Raw genomic sequence first — 19454 nt, 5'->3', positions numbered from 1 at the left:
AGGCGGGGGTGCCTTAGAGCCCCGCGGGGGCTCTTGTTACGCCACTGACGTGCGTGTCGCCGTGTGACGAAAAGCCGTGCTTTTAACTGTGTGGCGGAATGCACAAACAGCGAGCCGGGAGTGGGCAGGAAGCTGCAGTCGGTAAGCAGGTGTTGTTGTGCTGACATTGTCCGCCGGTGAACCGTGGCGTCAGAGGGCGCACAAACTAGTTCCCGCAGCTGCCAGAGTTGGTTAAAGAGAGGTCGGTAGTGCCACAATGCTGCTCGAACCTGAACTCTGCCTTGAAATGCATTGGACTGAATGCCTTTCCTAAAAGATTTATAGAAAGTAACCCGTCAGTAAAGTGAGGGTCGCAATATAACCACGGCGATTTATTTTAGGTTTTCATGTGGCTTAAAAGACTAATTTGTAAGATTTGTTTTTAATAGGTTATGTTTTTTCTATTCTCTTAGATTTGCTGCCTGGACCAAAATTAGAAGCCTGAAATAAACGCTTATGCTTTATGAGGAGCAGCGCTTGAGGTAGGAGGACATTTTAATTAGAATGTATATCCTTTGTTTTAGAGCTTGTTAAAGCAATTCTTTTACCGTGCAGGTTATATTTATTCAGTGTTGTAAGCGTCTGTTGCAGGTTTGTGAAGGGCGCGAGGTAGCATCCTGCTCAGTTAGCCTAGCAGGTTTCAGATTTATTAAACACTTTTGGCTGAATAAGCCTTCCCTGAACATAAATAAAATACATGGCACACAAATTATCGCAACCTAGAGGTAAAGTGAAAGCAGAATGGGGCCAAAACCAAACAGGTAATCTGTGAGAATAGAATTCACATAATTAGCAAAGAGACTTTTTTTAGGACAGTTCCAGCAGGGAGAGTACAGCACATCGTTTAACATGGTAAAAGGTTTAGGACAAATACCCCAAGATTAAATGATTATTGTAAAATGATTACAATGCCAGCATGATTACTTAAAGCAATGAAATAATTTTGTGACCAGGGCGCACAAAGGTCTGGTGTCCATGTGAAGAGAGCAGGCCTGAATCCAGTCTATAGTGAGCAAGTTGGTATCTTGTAGTTCACGGCACAGAGAATCCTGACAGGTAGGAGTGGAATTGTTTTATTATGCTCTTGCGCTCTACATTCTAGCCTTAAGGCACGATGTCGCAGCTATAAAAACTTCGTACTTGTATAGCGCACTACTCACCCGTTAGGGTATACTTTTATAAAGGCTGTTAAAGGCCCTTAACCTGAGTTATAGTACTGAGCTGCAGATGAGGGCCCATAACAAGCAAGAGGGTATTTAACAACCCGTAGAGTCTGAGGCAGAAGGTTCTATTAGAACATTCCACTCATGAGAGGAGAGTGGTAGAATATTCTTCATTGAAAAGAGAGAATCATCTGAACATGAAAGAAGAAAGACTATTCAATCCATTATTGCCCCGCAGCCACTGCGTTCTCTTCAGTGGACTGCTTAACATTCCAGTGTTCTAGTCAAGTCTAGATTGGGAATCATGGGCAGAAATAGACTGCCAGCTTGAAGGATGGAGCTCCCTCATCCTAAATTCTATATGATGAAGGGTTCCACAGCCAGTAACAATAGATTCTTTCTTTGACCAATGTTTTCCCCACCTCCTTAAATTGTGCCAACAAACCTTTCTTTAGCCTATGTTGTCTCCGAGTCAGACTAGTAATTTGTAAAATCCTAAGGTTCTGAGCTTCTTCTGTTGCGTATCAGGGCACATAACTTCCCATTTCCTGCAGCCACCACGCGATCCTTAAGTTTTAAAATATGACCTCTGTCTGTACTGCTTGGGTAGTTACAGCTGTTGTTGTTACCTTAGAACCCTATTGTTAACAAATTGCCTTTCAGAGATATGTAACATGGGACTTCAGGTGAAGGTGACTGCAAGGAGGCCTTGCTTCAGTACAGTAAAATGTTAGGACGAATCTTTAATCTGGACTTGTGAGCATGTCTTTAACATGGTGGGCCCAGAAGAGGCTCGCTGGGCCTTCAATCTTGTTTAACTTTTCCTGGTTCTCTGGTTGGGTCAGACATGTCTGAAATGTGTGTCCAGTGTGGGGTGGATTTGAGCATTAATTTTCTGTTTGCTTTCCTCTTTACAGCTGGGCACGGAGCCTTATTATTATAATCTTATGTTATGCTTCCACTAACACCACTAACTCCTCTCATTGCGGGCATGTTGAGGCTGCCCAGTTAATAGTATTATTTGGGCTGGTATGAGCACCACAGTTTGAGCAGGGTTACTGCTATATGAAGTGTCGGCCAGGATCTCTGCTTGAACAGTTCTATTTGGCCTAGCAGGTTCAGTCTATTACCACCTCCATCTTATCTCAGCTTAGTCATCTGCAGCCTAACCTTTTGGTTGGGTCCACAGGTGATGACATTGTGCAGGGACTGACTGGACATTATAGGCTATGTGGTTTCTGCAGTCCTGGGAATGTTTGTTTGAGGTGGACCGTAGTAGACTTTCTCTGGTGCTTTCAGTTCTTCTGTTAAACAAATGCTCAAGTCTTCACCTTGTCTTTTGAATGGTGGTTCATCTTGTGAGAGTCTTGCACTTGTTCCTTACAGGAAAGCTCTCCTGCAGTATAAATACTACGGCACAGACGTTATCTCAATTCCAACATTCTCCACACAACACAAAACCCACACTAGTAACTGTTATATAGAAAGTAACCCGTCAGTAAACTGCCTGTGAAGCTTCCATCTTTTGCGATGTTATGAAGAGGCATCAGGGCTCAAAATGAACCCAGCTAAATCAGTGTTGGTGCCTTTAGCAATTTTGCAAGACTGCTTTGACTGGCAGAGAGTCATACCCTTGCGCAGGCTAAGTTTTAAATATCTTGGTATTTTTCGTAGCCCTTCTTCCTGAACTCGCATGGGCCAGGAACCTGGCCCGCTTTTAGCCCATGCTAAGGCAGATTTCAACGATGGCAAGCACTGCCGTTGAAAGTTCTGGGCCATGTAGCCCTATATAAAATGATGGTACTACCACAACTTTTATATGTATTCCAAAACGTGTCACTTCCGATCCCACGTCCTTGGTTCAGGGCTTTGGAGAAAGCCACCACCTCATTTCTTTGGAACGGGGCGAGACAGCGGGTGGCCGCACAGCACTGTCGGAGGGGTGTATATGACCAGGGACTGGGCATGGCTGATCCCTATTTATATTACCTGGTGACCCGACTTCCGGTTGTGCACAATCGGTTCACTGGGAGCTGGGCAGGCCCGGCCTACTGGGTGGAACTGGAGGCGTTGGGCTTTCCTCGTATCCTAGATTTGCTCTATGGCTCGCCGCTCCCCAGGGACATGAAATCGGGAACAAGAGTGGTCTTCCTTGCGTGGCGCGCAGCACTGCGGCATACCCAGTGGAACACTGTTATTACCCAACAGACTCTGCTGTGGCCCGGTAAGTGGCTGAGTGAGTCGGCGGCACTGGACGGGTTCACGGAATGGGACCTACTGGGCATATCACATGTGGGAGATGTATGGAAAGGGGAAGCAATGAAATCCTTGCAGGAGCTACAGGAGGATTTTCAATTGTCCCGCACACAGTTTCAGGTACCTCCAGCTCCGACATGCCCTGGGCTCTCAATTGACCCCCTATGACCCAATACCAGAATTCAGTCCACGCTTGAAGCCTTTTCCTGCCAGTAAGTTCTTAGTGATTTACAATTCCCGTTAAATAAATAAGGCAGAAGTATTGTATCCTAAGTGAACGAGATCTGCAATAGAAATGCCCTCTGAATAATATCCCTGCTCACCAATTTCATTTTTGACTTTTCTGGCTGAACCTTGTTTTGAGAAAACAACATCATAACATAGATTATCAGCGAAGCTGGTTTCAGACGGATGCACCATCCACTGAGCCGAGAATAATGTTGCATTTGTGTAATAAAAATGTTTCAACATAATCTTTAGTTATAGTTTTCTACTGTCTTATTTTAAAACTTTAGCCTTATCCTTATTTATTTTACGTTCTCAACCCTACATTTATTATTTGTTTCTGTTTTTTTAGTTACCAGATGGTGTTTTTCACTAATAATTGGGTGCACAGTGATTCTGCTTCTGGAGATTACGTTGCCTGGGTAGGTGTTAAAAGGAATACATTAGTTTCTTCGTTTCTGGGATTACGTCCTTAGTTTCAGGCAATTTGTTAACTACTCAATTATAGCACATTTGATATACTATACCTACTATGGGGAAACAATATAAACTGAACCAGTTTAGACAAGTTTGTGAGCCCCCGAAAACTACTCTCCAGGGGCAAGTTAGATACCACTTTGAAAATCTCCTGGCTGTTAATGTATGTGGTAGTTACAGTCCTGGCAAAGGTTGAATTTTTCCAGCATTAAACACCAACCTGAATTCTCACCAGATGCCTTTCGTGTTACAGTCCACTCTGGGGCCATTCCAGATAATGTGAAAATAACCTTGTGATGGCTAATGTTTAAAGCATCATGGACCGTGGACATGTCTGTACATTATGAATGCAAAAACTTTCTGTGTTTTTTCAAAGGGTAGCTCATAAGATTCGGTAGTCCTGATTTAAGCAAATGGGCAAATTGCAATGGAACTGGTTCATTACATAAGCCTTTCATCAGTTACAGATGGTTTTATGAGAAATCAACTACATAACTCTTAATTCAGAGTTTTTGTGTGCCGATATCCTGCATGTATTATTAGTATGTGGCACACCTCCATCCTCTGAACAGTGTTTAAGGGAACTGTTTCTCGTGTGCTTAGCCTTGCCCCTCAGTTCTTCTCGGATCCTTTGATCATTTTGTTCACTTTTTAAAATATTTTTTTCTCCATTTATTTCTTTATTGAGTTTGGGTCGCTCCTGTAGTGACAATTTGGCTACAAGCCAATTGTCCGTTTGCAGCACTGACCAGATAAACTCGGCATTTACTTTAATTGGAGCTGGAGCCATTTTTGTTTTTTTTTGCACTGGAAGTCAGTGCATTGGAGGAATCACGAATTGTGACGATCCACATGAACCGTACTACTGCTCTCTTTAGAATCAGGAGCTAAAGCCACCCACTCTCCACAGTTCTGCTGGCTGGCTCTGGACCTTTGGGACTAGCACTTGGAGCCTTACATATTCTAGATGGTATACCACATTGCATGGATCACTAATTCCAGAGTGGGCAGCATTAGCCAGCATGTTCACTGAGGCAGTCAAAAGATATATTATAGGAATAATGTGTTTTTCTTTGATTACAACACTCAGTCTCCTGAGTCCTGAACCCGGTGATGGCATTACTGATGTATAAACCTTCAAAGCCATTGAGCTCATGTATATCAAGGTCCCTTACTTGAGCATCTTTTAAGCCCTTTACCTCTCATAGTATTCTCTAGGAACAAGATGGTTCTAAAGATTGATCTCACTTGCTTTCATAACGTTCTGTTGGAACTCCATCAGAATGAAGAGATCATTCTTCTGGCATTTTTCACTTCCCAGTCCCTCCATGGCCAAGGGCACCTTACATAATCTGGGCAGCAACCTTCGGAGACATCTTCATTCTTGACATTTGATAGCACTGATGCTATTTGAGTGGGTGCTATAGAGACTATTTCCAGATACATAATGTAATGAATTACTCATTGTTACCTTTCTTCGTGGATCCAACCTTCAGCGTTATCTGGTTAGATGCCACATGCAAGAGCAGTGATGGTTGCATTTTCCAGGCATGTATTTATCAGTGTTAATACCAGGAAGCTCCTGGAGCTATCATGCATCCTTTCTGCTGACACTGTGCCAGATGTTGCCATCTTTCTGTATATTTAGGCCTAAGTTGCATGAGCTTCTTTCTTTCTTTTTTTGCACACTTGCTGTGAAATCGAACCACAAAGTTTAGAAAAGGAACGAACGAGGATGCTGGTGGAGGAAAACCTTACCTTCATGGTAACCCCTTTAAGGTAAGTCTGTAAGCTTGTACCCATTATTAATTTTCTCATGCTGTCCTCTAAGCCATGAGCTGATAAAAACATAGGTTGTGGTGCATTATATTGTGTTGCGTGTGTCATCACCATGTGATGCTAAAAAAAACGCCTTGGGTCCAGCCAAGCTCGTTTGTAAAACCCTGGATAGCTGTGGCTTCAAGCAGTGAAGCTTAAACAAAGGAACTAGTGTAAAGCATGTAGGTGCACCAAACAATAGAAAAACAAAGTTACACAACACAAAAGAAATCTGACAACAATTTATAAAAATAGATTATATTTTATGGGGTTTTTTAAGACACCAAGGTGAGCAAATTCAATGAGAGCATTCTGGAGATATAGATTTTCAGTCCAAAGTGCAAAAAAAACAAACATTGGTAACCATAAAGTTTGAAAACTTTCTAAAACTTTTAAAGAGTTGTGTTTGACTACTCCATCCAGGACTGGTTGACTAATGGTCAGGGGTGGGCCAAAAGGGAGTATTCAAAGACTTACCTAGTCACCAAAGCAGGCTCACGTCCAGTTCCACACTTTATGAATGGACTGCCATAGACTTCAGTGGAGTGGTCCTAATGCTGAGGATACAGGATGCTAAGGATGCTGTAAGATGCTCTGGGATGAGGGTCTTCCTGGGGTTGTTCCTCATTCCTTGTCCTGCTACTGCAACATTGTCCACAGGGATCTATGTCTTTCAAATTCCTCTTTGATACAGCAGAAGTCCAGTTACGACTGGGTTAATGGTCTCCGGTCACAGTATGTCTAGTGTTTTCCTTTGGTGAAGGCTAGTGTCCGTATTTGATTGCTAATCTGCACTCTGACAACTTTCCGGGGTCCAGAAGACTCGGGTGCAACTTTTGAGCACCAAGGAGTGGTCTTCTTGGCTGCACGTCAGCGGACAGGGGTGATTCCATGAATGTGGCTATCGATTGGCCAGAACGGGCTACTTCAGGTTTAATGGCGCTGGTGCTGGAACAGGGAGTCAGTCGACTGACTCTTTGAGTTCACCTTCTAGGCCTGGGGCTCTGGTGTGACTATTCCAGAAACCAGGCACCACAGGTACAGTCCTCTCTTTGCTAGCTCAAGGAGCAGCAGGTGGAATTCAGTGGTTGCTGCTGCCTCTCTTGCCAGGTCCAGGGGCCAGCAGAGCATTCCTTCTTCAGTCCTCTCCAGTCCAGATGTGATCTGAGATTGTGAGTTCAAGGGATCCCATATTTATGCCCAGAAAGTGGCTTTGGGGTCACTAGCCAATGGACTAAAAGGCCCCCATTTGCCTTATTCAGACCTTAGCGGGGCTAATGTGTCAGTCTGTACTTCTGTACTTGCCAATAGGGTGACTAGCATTTCTACAGTAAAAACAACAACTTGAGGTTTTTGCTGTTAGGAAATATTGAAATACATTTCCTACTTAATAACATATAGCTTCCTGCCTTAGGGCTCAATAGGCCTTCCTTAGAGGGGATATTGATTTGCAGGCCCCAGGTCACTGACAGTGTAAAAAAGAAAAACAGCAGCATCTGTCTAAAATGTTGGAGGCGACCATGCAAAAAGGAGCATTCCCTTACAAGCTGGCTTTAAATGTGCGAGTCTCTCAGGTAAGGAAAACTGATTTACCATTTAAATAAGTTTTTCGTATTCATTTAAATTTCCCTTCTCCTTCACTGACCATTTTTGTGATGCAAAATGCCTCAGTCTGATGGTGTGCACTATATAAATCCCTTCACTCTCACTCGCCCAATTTTGCACTGGATGGCCAGGAAGTTGACTGCAGGTACTGTTATCCTGGCAAGTTGATAATGGACGGTTCTTTTGATCTCATCCAGATGTCAGTAAAAATCAATCAATCAATCAATCAATTTGTAAAGCGTGTTACATACCCGTGAGGGTTTCAAGGAGTGGGGGGGGGAGGGGGAAGGTGGTGCTACTGCTCGAAGAGCCAAGTCTTGAGGAGTTTTCTGAAGGAAAGAAGGTCCTGGGTCTGTCGTAGATCCGACGGGAGGGTGTTCCAGGTCTTGGCGGCGAGGTACGAGAATGATCTGCCGCCGGAAGATTTGCGCCGGATGCGGGGAATCTATTGATGGAATGGTCTCATCTGCCAGTGGTTCTGCTTCTTCCAGTTTTAGTAGACTAATCAACTTGCGCTTGCCTTTTTTGAACCCATTGAACTCACGGATTTATGTCCTTGGACTTTTTTTTTTTTTTTTTTTTTACTGTCTACGGATTATTTTGCAAGTAGACTTGGTGCAATTTAGACTTCTTGAGTTGGTCTTCTGTGTATTACATACACCATTACAGGATGTCTGTTATGACAGATCACTGTTTTACCCAAAATTCTTTATTTTTATTTCAATCCTTCATTTTTTTGTTAGTGCATATTTTTTCTGCCAGTGCACAGAAGATGAAATTTGGATCAGCTTTGATTTCTTGTAATGAAAAACTTAAAATAAGAGCTAAAGATCATGTTGTTGGTGGGATGTGTGTACACATTAAAAAAGAACACTGACTATTAATTAGGGAATGGTATCACGATGGCCTTCCCGACCCTTCTCTTGGGAGGAAGAATAGCATCCGCTGCTATCATAAAACGTCCCTCTGGTGGTAATAAATGCAGCTACACATGCTTATATGGGTATCGCACCTAAGCACATTTATAAAAACTGAGTAAAATGTTATGCAGGATTTAACTAAGAAAGCCAGCACATTGCTACTTAATGTTCACAATATTCCAAATGTTTTAGCTACTGCGATAATTAATGGAAGAGGTCGAATTCTTTAGACTGATGTCTATGTAGGAGTTAAACTTACTTTAAGAACCAGTTACAGATTGTCTCTGCAAATAACTAGATACGCAAAAACACCTACGTTTCTTTATCTACCCGTAAGGAAGCTACATTTTGCCTCTTTACGGTTCATAGGATAGATGAAGCTCTGATCTGTATGTTTCAGGGGTAGACCGCTGCTTTTCCGTTTAGTTTGAGCTATAAATATAACACTTACAGTCGTACTTGTAGACCGTTTTAAAGTTCAGTGTCCATGCCTCTCTGTTTCTGTTTTTTTCTTCTGTTCGTCATATTTCAGTTTCACATCTCCCTGTGGGTCCTTTTCAGAATGGAGTTCACAAAGGGGTTTCTGGCAGGCGTAAATTAATTTATGGGGTCAGAGATCTTTGTCAAGAATGTGGAGCTCCTCTTAGCTGTAATTCTTACTCAATGGGGTAAGAGGTGGTCTTTCTGTCGTGTTGTTGGTATTGCAAGTTCTCAGGAATGTCGACAAACATGTATTATTGCAGGCATTTCCAAACTCCACGCCCTCCCCTTACCATCCTGGAAGATGGTCATACATTCAAGGATGATAATGAAAATGATCACCCCCTGATTCGGCAGGGATGTAAGTGAAGGAGATATCTTCACAGGAAAATATGTTCCCAACAGCAAAAATAAAAAGCGTGCAGTTGCACAGGGTAGTTTATCCCCTCTGTGCTGTGAAACTAAGTGAGAGTACCCATGCAGCTGGCTACAACATAGAATTCCAACACTCATGTTTTTTTAGGTTGAAGCCACAGGCAAAGACGTCTTGGGGACATTTGGAAAGCTTTCCTTGGAATGCATTCTACCCATTGCTTACTATTAGTTTTGTGTTTTGTAGCTCACGGTTGCATGTTTTCCATTTGCTGGCTTTAATAGTTTTAGGCTATCCAGTGTGCCTTTGTCCCTCCCATGAAGCATAGCCTGTTAACTGTTTTCTTCATCGAGTGCTCGCGTTCTGTAAACAGACCTTTAAATTTGTCACATTTGCTGTGCATTCAAAGCAGACATCAAATGTCGGGCTTTGTCTACCAGAGAACTTGGCGTTTACTTTTATTTCTCTGACTTTCGGACCACAACATTTCAGGATTTACGTGACAGTTATGCTGGGCACTGGAATGTGTGCTGGAGGAAGGCTACACAATGTTAATTGTTCTAGCACAACTACATTTACATCTCTTTAAATGAAATGTGCAAATATTTCTGAATATATCTGAATTAGGAAAATTTAATGAAGCACACTTTATTTTATTTTATAATTCTGTGGTGTGGTGGAAACAAATATGTTTGTTTATAACCACAAATCTGGTTGCTTACAGCAGGTGAGTGATGAGTTTTCCCTTAATCATTGTCAGGGGTTATTTGCTATGTTTACCAAAGCCACCCAGCATTATTAAAAGTGATTTCGATGGGAATGAGACTCAAAGTATCCATCGTATCCGAGAGAGCATTTCCTTCCAGAAACGTTGTATTATAGGGCAGGGCCACATGTGTAAAAATGTCTCTGTTTCCCTCAATTTTTCCAGCATGTATCTCGCCTCCCAAACATGGCATGGAGGCATGCTGAGTTTGTATGCATTCTCCTTGTGTGCCTTGTGGATCGAGGACTTCATGATTGACATATTTTCTGCCAAGTAGTATCCTGTATTTCCTCGCCTAAATACATTGACCTCAGCATGGCAGCCAAAGGAGGTCGCCTTTATTGTCAGAGTTATAAGTCCAATCCAGGGCAGGAGAATCAAATAATTAAATACGGTCAAACTAAATCAGTACACTAGATGAGGCTATTTCCACACATTGTTTGTGTGCTCTATAGTTTTATCAGTGACACTTTTGTCTGTGCAAATGGTAATTTCAATTGAAAATGTGTTGTCTGTAATGGCAGTGCGTTACCACACCCTTTACTCGATGACAGTCTACTCCCCTCTAAACAATGCGACTCCACGGCACTCTCCTCCACTCTAGTCCATGATACTCTACTGTATTCCATGACAGCCCACTCTATTCCAGGATACTCCACTCTGTGACACACTACTCCATTCCACTCAAATCAAATCAACGGCACTCTACTCCACTCTTCGCCATTCCACTCTACAACACTCTGCTCCATTCTATGCCACTCTGGTCTATACCACTTCTCTACTCCACTCTGTGCCACTCAATCCTAAAACACTTCACTCTATGACTCTCTATGCCACTCCACTCTGACTCTCTATGCTATTCTCTAACACTGTTTGCCACCTTACTCAACCCTCTGCCTCTCCACATTACAGCACTCCACTCTGACACCTAACTCCACTCTTCACTTGCCACTCCACTCTACTCCACTGACACTTTACTCCACTCTGACACTCGACAACATTTTACTCCTGTCAGATCTGTGCCACTCCCCTCTGCACCTCTCCACTTTGACACTCTTCTGCACACCACTCCATGGCACCCCACTATACGAAAATCTATGAAACTCTATTCTACTGCACTCCACTGTACTCCAAACCAACTCTACACCCCTTTACTCTACACTTCTTCACTCTATGACACTCTACACCACTTTATGGCACTCCTTTCGATGCCACTCCAATTACCTCCATTGTACACCTCACTACACCACTGTGCCACTCTTGACACTTCACTCTACTCCAGTGGTTCACAATCTCTTGGCTTCTGTGGACCTTCACTTAATCATTACTCGAATCCGGGGACCCCACAGTGAGTCATTACTATAAGCTAGGGACCTAATCTGTTAATATTATTTAATTTTCCCCCAGGGGTCCCGGACCACAGATTGGGAACTACTGCTATACTCTACAACTCTCCATCACACTCTTCAACACTTTACTTCCCTCTACACCACTCTACTGTATGTCCCTCCGCTCTACGTTACTCCACTCTGACAATCTGCTTTACTCAACGACACCCTGTGCAGTCCACTCCACTCTGTGACATGACTATGTCTCTACTGTACTCAATCTACTCCACTCATTTGCACAACTCGATGCAATGACACTCTACGCCCCTCCACTCTATGCCACAACACTCTTCTCCACAACTGTACTTGATAACATTCCACTCTATGACCCTCTTCACCACACCACTCTACGACACTTCACTCCACTCTCCGCTCCACTCTATGCCTCTCTACGTCACTCTACCTGAAATGCCATTCATGTTTAGAAATTACCATAATGGTATATCTTGTGTTAAATTACCTCCCTGAAATTATGTGATGTGGCATAATTTTAGTAATTTCTCTTAAATTTTATTTCACAAAATTCACAAAATGATAACAGTGATGCTGACGGTATCAACATTTCTTCCAGGTCTGCTTTTTATTGTGAACTGGTCTCACTACCTGAGTTTCAATCACATTAAATTCAAGGTACTTGGACTGACCACATTTACCGCCAAAGTCGACCTTTTCAGATAAGGCCACTGCAGCAGAACTGTGGTAAGAGACACTGGCCTGTTATACATGAATGTGGCTGCAGGCTGAGCACATGAGACTTCTATTGTGTGCTGCCCAGTATTTGGCCACAGGTAGCCTGATGCAGTAGGGACTCTGCAAGCATTGGTGCTGTCCTGGGTTAGACATTATAATAGGAGTATGTCTGTAGTACTTAATGGAAAACTTCTGATACTTCTACCAAATTATACATACAGGCCAAAGCTGCCCTAAAGTACAGTTTTTCTCCAGTTTAGCCTTCAGGGTCCAGCAGTGTATCAAACTGGGGTAAAACATTCACACCGTGTTTAAATGTGAATGTCCCAATACACAATATATCCACATCTTCTGGCTTTCCGGAATTGTCATATTTCTTTTGCTTAGTTCATAATCAGATTCTAGGACTTTGTCCACCCTACTGGGCTGCAATAATTATCCTTATCCCCCAGCAAAGGAAACCAAGATATCCCCACACAAAAGGACCAATTACGAATGGTTAGCCCTGTTCTTGGAAGAGGAAAGGGGTGTGGGGAAATCTGCATCTGATAGTTTGCTTCTCACATTACAGGCCAACCACATCAAAGGAGGAGGACTAGAGCTCTCCTTTCAAACTCAAAGGGAATTACCTTTGAAGTTTTGGTGGGACAGGGATGAGGCAGGGATATCAGTTAGTGCCAGAGTGGAGGCTCTCAAAGGAGCGCTTTCCAGAGAAAACAATGCAAATGTCCCAGAATGCTATGCAGGAGGGTTGGGGCATGGGTGGAATGATGATGTGGCATCCTAGGTTTGATCAGGTGTTCTTGGCATCTAGGACCTTCCACCCCCACTTAAAAACTGCTGTGTGAGGGAGAAACCATTGAGAAGACCCTGGACCTACGAGGCGACTATGATGGAAATGGTGCCCAGTTGAAAAGAGAAGCCAACAATCTTCTGCAAGGAGGGTCTAAGGACTTTTACTTAAGCTTTCTCCCTAGAATAGATTGGTCTCTCATGCCCCCCTGAGGACCAGTTGGTGGAAAGACTGGGATTATGCCCCCCCCCACCCGCGACACCCCCATTCCCTTCAGTACACGCGCACACACACAAACAGGTTCTCTTCAAGACAGACAGGAGGTTCTGGAGCCTTGGGATTGTGGGCAAGAAGGTGCTCTGCTGGCTAGTAGTGGAGGGGCTACACAAGATACTTGGATTAGCAAGAGAAGAACACTAGGAGCAGGAAGAGGAGAAAGCTAGTGCAGGAAGCCAGAAAATCCGATTCCATACAAGAGGCTCCCCTTTAGAGGCCAGGGGGCCTGATGAAAATGCTCTAGAGGGCTGGACCTCGCTACCTGGAGCAAAATTAGCCAAAGATGGAGAGAATGAGCTCCGTGGAAGGTTTGCTCATTTTAAAGGAAATGAAACAAACTGAGCCTGTGCCACTCTGCCCAATCGCTTAAATTCCTCCCTGGGAGAGCCAAGATACTGGGGATCGACAGAAATCCTTGGATTCATTGTAAATGGGATGGGTCGTGATTGGCGCTTCCTCCCTGATCCAACATCTGACCCTCAGGAACCATTCCTAAAGGGCCGTCCAAAAGGGAAACAGCCTGGGTGAACCCATGACCCAGGCCATGCATGCTATGCAACCAGGCTCGTTGTCAGCCCTCTGTGTCTGTGTCTTGGGAAGCGGGCACTCTGGCCTGGTAGGATAAACTGTGCTGTTACTACTGCAGGCATAAGCCAAAAGGAAAAGTTGCTCCCACCCGAAGGGAGCACAGAAGAGTATTGTCAGCGCTTGTGTGCCACCAGAGGAGGTGCTTGCACAGGGGGCCGCAGGATCCTTTTGGGCCACACCAGTTATTGCTGTTTTGGGTTTTTTGGTGGTACAGTGGCACCCAAAAACAAAAAAATGAGTGGACACAATGGAAAACACAATGGCAAAAAAGTGAAAGAATTGCGACTTCCCACCTCAGAAACCTGCTAATTAATGGCGTAGGAGCACCCCACAATGCCCTGTGTGGGCTTAAACTGGTCAATTTACCTTTATTTGATATCCCCAGTAGGGGCAGGAGCATCACCAACAGTAATTACAAATGTTGTTGGGGGATTGGGTGGGGTGTGGCATGAAGTGTACTCCCCACAGCCCCAAAATAATCTTGTATATGGCACAGCAACTCTTCCAGGGAGAAGTAGGCTTGGCAGAGGGTTTACTTAACTTCAAGTACTATTAGAGCTTGAGCTTTTGCTCCAGGGCGTAGGGACCACATTTTGTGGCCTGTAGCTTGTAAAGAATGGCTCGGACACATATGTTTGCAATTGTTTTGAATATTATTGCTTCTTAGACAATTTTGTTGCTGAACACTGCCATGCTTATACTTATAATGGTTCCATTTGATGAAGGTTATTGTCCCCATCAGTTTTAATAGTAAAAGCATGGTAAACTATAATATGTGGTTATTGTTAATAATGTGATGACACCCTGTCAAAGTCAGAAGGCCTGCCTTATGCTTTATGGTAGCCTCTTGTAATGTGATGTTGCATATGGTATAGGTGGCGGAAATTGTGATTATGAAGTTGACGACCCAATAGAAGTGACATAATATATGAAGTAAAGCAAAGGTATTTCCATCTACCTGATGTATATATGTGTAAATGAATGCATAGTATTAAAGTGTGTGTGTGTGCAATAAAAGTGCTTCTACTTTTTGCCCAAAAAAATCACTGTCCGGAGAGTAATTTATTGAATGTTTTTCTGTGCTGGCGAATTGAGATTACCTGGCCACACATCCTCCCCTGAGTATTCCTGAGACTGTTTTGCTTCTTTACCCGTAAAGAGCCAAGTACTACAATGAGGGTACCTGGTTTCCTGTAAAAGGACAATTGTAGTCCCATTACTTGTGCAGGAATCGCATCATTTGCAAGTAATAACACAGTTTCTTAAAGTATGTATGCATACAGCATTTGTGTAGCTCAAACCTTGCCAAAATACAGTGGGGTGCTGTACAGGGTCAAAGAGGAGCATAAAGTCATCAAGTCATAGGAGAGGTAGCTGGGTTATAGACTGTTAATGCATTATGATATAGTGTATTTTAAGGATGTGAGTATTCAACTATTTTCCAAATCAGAGCAGTGTTTGGTGGTGGTGGGGGGGCTCTTGATGGATTCAGAAATGGTGTTCCAGGTGCTGAGTGCACTGATGAAAAGGCCTGCTGCCTTGTTTTTTTCTGTTTTACTCTTCCTAGTTTGCAGTCTGATTGTGTCCTGAATGCAGGTGTGCTGAGAACCACCAATGATGGTGGGATTGTCTGCAAGATAAGAGGAGATGCTGGTTGTGACGGCTTTGGAAACGATGCTGTGTTTACATTTAGGAGTTTGTCTCGTTCGCTACCATCTGTAAATACATGGAGCAATTTAGTGAATTTAACCACCTCTGTATATTATAGTGTTGTTCACGACTTTGATGTGTTGTTATTTGTAACTATTAGACTTTCAAAATGGAGATGGATAGCCAGACCAAAGTATGTTGAGACACGGAAGTGATGATCGGTCCAGTCCGACACTGTGTTTTTGCTTATTTGCTCTTTTCTAATTGCATGAATCTGTATGAACCTGTACCAGGACTCTAAAAATCAGGGATCCAAATATAGGGATTTGTTTGTTGTTGCTGGGTTTGGGCTGTAGATGCTGATTGGTTTTCAACACAGTGATACACAAATTTACAAGCATCTCTTACGTACAGCAGTAAATCATGTTTTGGCAAAATGCTGTTTGGATTAAATTAAATATTGATGAAGTCTAAGTGAGCTTCTTAGATATGAGATGAGAACATAGTTGCTTAATGTTAAAAGCCAAAGACACAATTGTTCCAATGAGACAGTTCTTGGAATTATTGAATCAAATCCCTGTGCCGCTTAAAGATGCTCTGCATAATGGCTAAGTAGCTAGAGGCACACCGACCCTTTTAGGCTTGTCAAAATGCCCGACCTGATCCAGCACAGACTTGAGACAAGCAGGCCAAAAAGGGATTTCTCAACTTACCGACAGCAAGTTGTAGCACCTTCCACTATGCTGACAAACTTGCAAAAATGAGAGACACCCAGTCTATTATCCAGAGAAATGAGCACCATAACCTGGAAGACGTTTGTTCCACTGTTTATCAATTTGAGATTACTAGCACCTTGCTTGCAAACATGCTATATTGTACAAATAAATACTATCGCTATATCTTCAGTTACTAAGTAGCATTTAATTCCAGAGCTGTTTCCCTGCTTTTGTAGATACATAGCTTACAAAAATGAAAGTTAAGTGTTTTTTGTCCAACCAACATTTTTCTCTTGCTTGAAAAAAAACCGATTTGCACCATTTCAATAGTTAAATCACTGAGGCGTGCCTAAAACTTTTCATTCCTGCTTCATGTCTCCTTACCCTTCCTGAAGGATAGTAAAGTTCAAAACAATTCTCATGAACTTGCAGCTCTACTTTACAGTGTGACAGATTACATGGAAGAAGCAAAGAAACCTAGAGCGATAGCGAATGCAGATTTTTTTGTTTTTTTCGTACCTTTTCTTTACACGTATCTAAACTGAAAATAACTTCCACTTTCTGGTAGTTTTGATACTCTGTAGTTTCCGATTGGAATCAGACTGCCTTGTCTAATTAATCAGAATTTACTGGAAAACGACTAAGTCGCCAGGAAGGGTAGTTGGCATCATAGGTGCGCCTAAAAGATGGAATCATTTTCGTACCATACTGCGTTACTGATATTTATAAATGCAGCCAGGGCCACAAACTGTTCAGTGTTTGAAGCCGCCAACATTTAAAGGGCAATTCGTTTTGAGTAACGTTTGAAATGTTTTCATGACAATGTAACCAGCTGGACTTTGTGCCAGATAGCTGTAGCTTGAAACAATACTTCTGTAAACCACGGACAGTTAATCAAAATCTGATTCCACAGAAAATGTGCCAATGCTGCCTCTTGTTTCTTCAGAGAGAGAAGCAGTGCAGTGTGCAGATTGCCAAGGATCACAGCTCTCCACTTCAGGCTGAATTTTAAGAGGAAGTGTGTTTTCAGGGTTAATGTTCCTACCTTAGCTTCCTCAAACGGACTGTTCATTTGAGCACTAATTGGGGATCACCATGCTCAATTATATTGACGTGAGGGCAGGGGTGGAAGTCTTTCCATGGTTTCATAGTCAAGCAGTGTCATACAGGATATTAAAATGCAGGCGCAACACTCATAATGAAGCTTACTATTTCAAAAGATCATGTGCAGGGAGAGTTCTCCCTTACAGCTTATTAGTCGGTGCAAAACATCATTGTTTGTATCCTATTTATTGCATAATGTTTTACTCCTTGAGAAGCTGATCGTCCTCTTATGTAACGACGCACAGATAGAATAGATCCATCACAGAGGGAATAAAAGAAAATGCTGTATGTTGACAGATGCGGAAGAGGGATATGGATTTCATGTGCATGCACTTGGCAGATCAAAGTTGTGGTACTTGAGGTTGCATTAAAGGCAGTGAAGATGGGATTGTTCGAACTTGGAAGGGAAGGGTTTTCCAAAGTATTTCATTTGATTTGACAAGGGATCAAGGAGGGTGTAGGTAGAGCTAAAGGTTGACAGAAGCTATGGAATGTGATTTGGTGTGTCATGTGAAAAGTTGCAATACCAACCTCCTCACATTTTAAAACTGATCAGATTTTATATATTGTAAATGTCTGGAAATCTAATCTAAATAGATTTTGCGGGTCATTCTCTTTATTGTGACCACTCTAGTGAAACTCTCCACTCACCCAAATTCAAATAGATAACATTGCATACGTTGGAAGGCACCAATTTATGTGACTCCGTGAAAAACATTGTAATTTGTAATTGATATATAAAAGCTCATCTGTTAGATTGTTGAAAATCACTTTTGAGACTGCCTTGCTCTACTTTGCAATCCACAGATGTTCGTAAGTTGGGCCTGCTGTGTTTTTGTTCAGCTGTGATAGGGCACACTGAGGTGGTCTACATTCAGACACCTAGTTTAAGATGCATTGTGGCACAGATCGGCGGAGTTTGCCTTATGCATAATACAGTGCTAGGCAGTGCTTAATTTGTAAATAAAAATGTGCCGGTGTCCAAAGCTCTCCTCTAAAGCAAACAGTTACTGCAATTGAATGTGCGAGCACTGTATACTGGGGCAGCGTAATCCTAAAGCCAACTCGGGCATATTTAATCCATTTACAGCCACTCCCCGCCTCTTCAGCTCACTATTGCAGCTTTCTGCTTTCCCCCTTTGTGATGCTTTTTCGTTTTTCTCTTCCTCCGTCTTTCCCTTGTGCGTCTTTTGCTTGCAGTAAATGCTTGAGGCAGAAAAACAAGTGCCAGTCCTCAAAAATAAGTGCCAGTGCTCCGCACTGGAACCCACCAGCTCAAATTAAGCACTGGTGCCAGCAGTTAATGTAACAAGATTTCTTGAGCGGATGGCTACTCAGAAGAGTGTGACGGCACCATGCGGTAAAGTCAGTGAAAGAAAGAAAAGATAAAAGCTACTGCATGAAAAGCCATGTCAGGAGGTTTTTGTAAAATAATGCTCCATCATTTATCTGGCGAAGTTCCAAAGGAAGATTGATCCAACATACTGGTCCAAATAGAGAGAAATAACGTCTGCCTGCTTTAGCCAGCCTAACTCTTGAAATCCTAGCCAGATGGTTGTTGGTGGGCCGTAAGGCTCTCGCAGGGTTATAATAGATGCCAAATAAATTATGCTTTTAGTCGTCCATGTCTACTTCTTAATTGTTTATGGGTATGTTTTAAAGTTTAAATGTTGCTGAGTCTCCTCCTGATAGTTAACCTCCGAATCAGACAACTCCTCCGCTAATGCACTGTCCTTTCCACATGAGGAAATCGGGCCCAGTGCACTGAGGTTGGGTTGTAAAGCAGTTGTGTTTTTTGCACACTAACTGGATTGCAACTCCACCATTGTTTTGCAGTGCAGCTGATGTACATCAGCTGTATTGCAAAAAGCCCATTTACCAGCTGTTGCCAAAACGCCTACGTCAGTAATATCTATGAGGCAAGAGTCCTTGTGCAACTCTCTACAAATAGTAGTGAATGCAGGAATGGAGGCTTTTGAGGGATAGCAGACCTCAATCTCCTTGTTCACATTCACTGAATGGTGACATTTTCAGGTATGTCGAAGTCATCATCTTATGTTCAGTACACACAGAGGGAGTTTTAGGTCATCACCATTCAAGTCACTGGCTTGCCTGGGTGAGACCGTT

General features: G+C 42.8%; 1 protein-coding gene across 9 annotated transcripts in view; it reads left to right on the top strand.

Moving 5' to 3' along the window:
• Positions 1–19454, top strand: part of LOC138299444 (signal transducer and activator of transcription 5B) — a 994326-nt gene that overhangs the window by 382567 nt on the left and 592305 nt on the right. For 3 of the 9 annotated variants that reach the window (XM_069237688.1, XM_069237689.1, XM_069237690.1), the window contains one exon: positions 453–521. The gene's annotated coding sequence lies outside the window, so the exon portion shown is untranslated. Of the gene's footprint in view, positions 1–67; positions 142–452; positions 522–4084; positions 4106–5873; positions 5940–12186; positions 12210–19454 lie in introns of those variants that run through there. The other 6 variants (XM_069237693.1, XM_069237691.1, XM_069237694.1 and 3 more) reach the window with 5 other exon arrangements.

Source organism: Pleurodeles waltl, chromosome 6, assembly GCF_031143425.1.
Source record: "Pleurodeles waltl isolate 20211129_DDA chromosome 6, aPleWal1.hap1.20221129, whole genome shotgun sequence".
Classification (NCBI taxonomy): domain Eukaryota; kingdom Metazoa; phylum Chordata; class Amphibia; order Caudata; family Salamandridae; genus Pleurodeles; species Pleurodeles waltl.
Note: the sequence above shows the minus strand (reverse complement) of the source record. Positions and strands in the feature narration are given on the sequence as shown.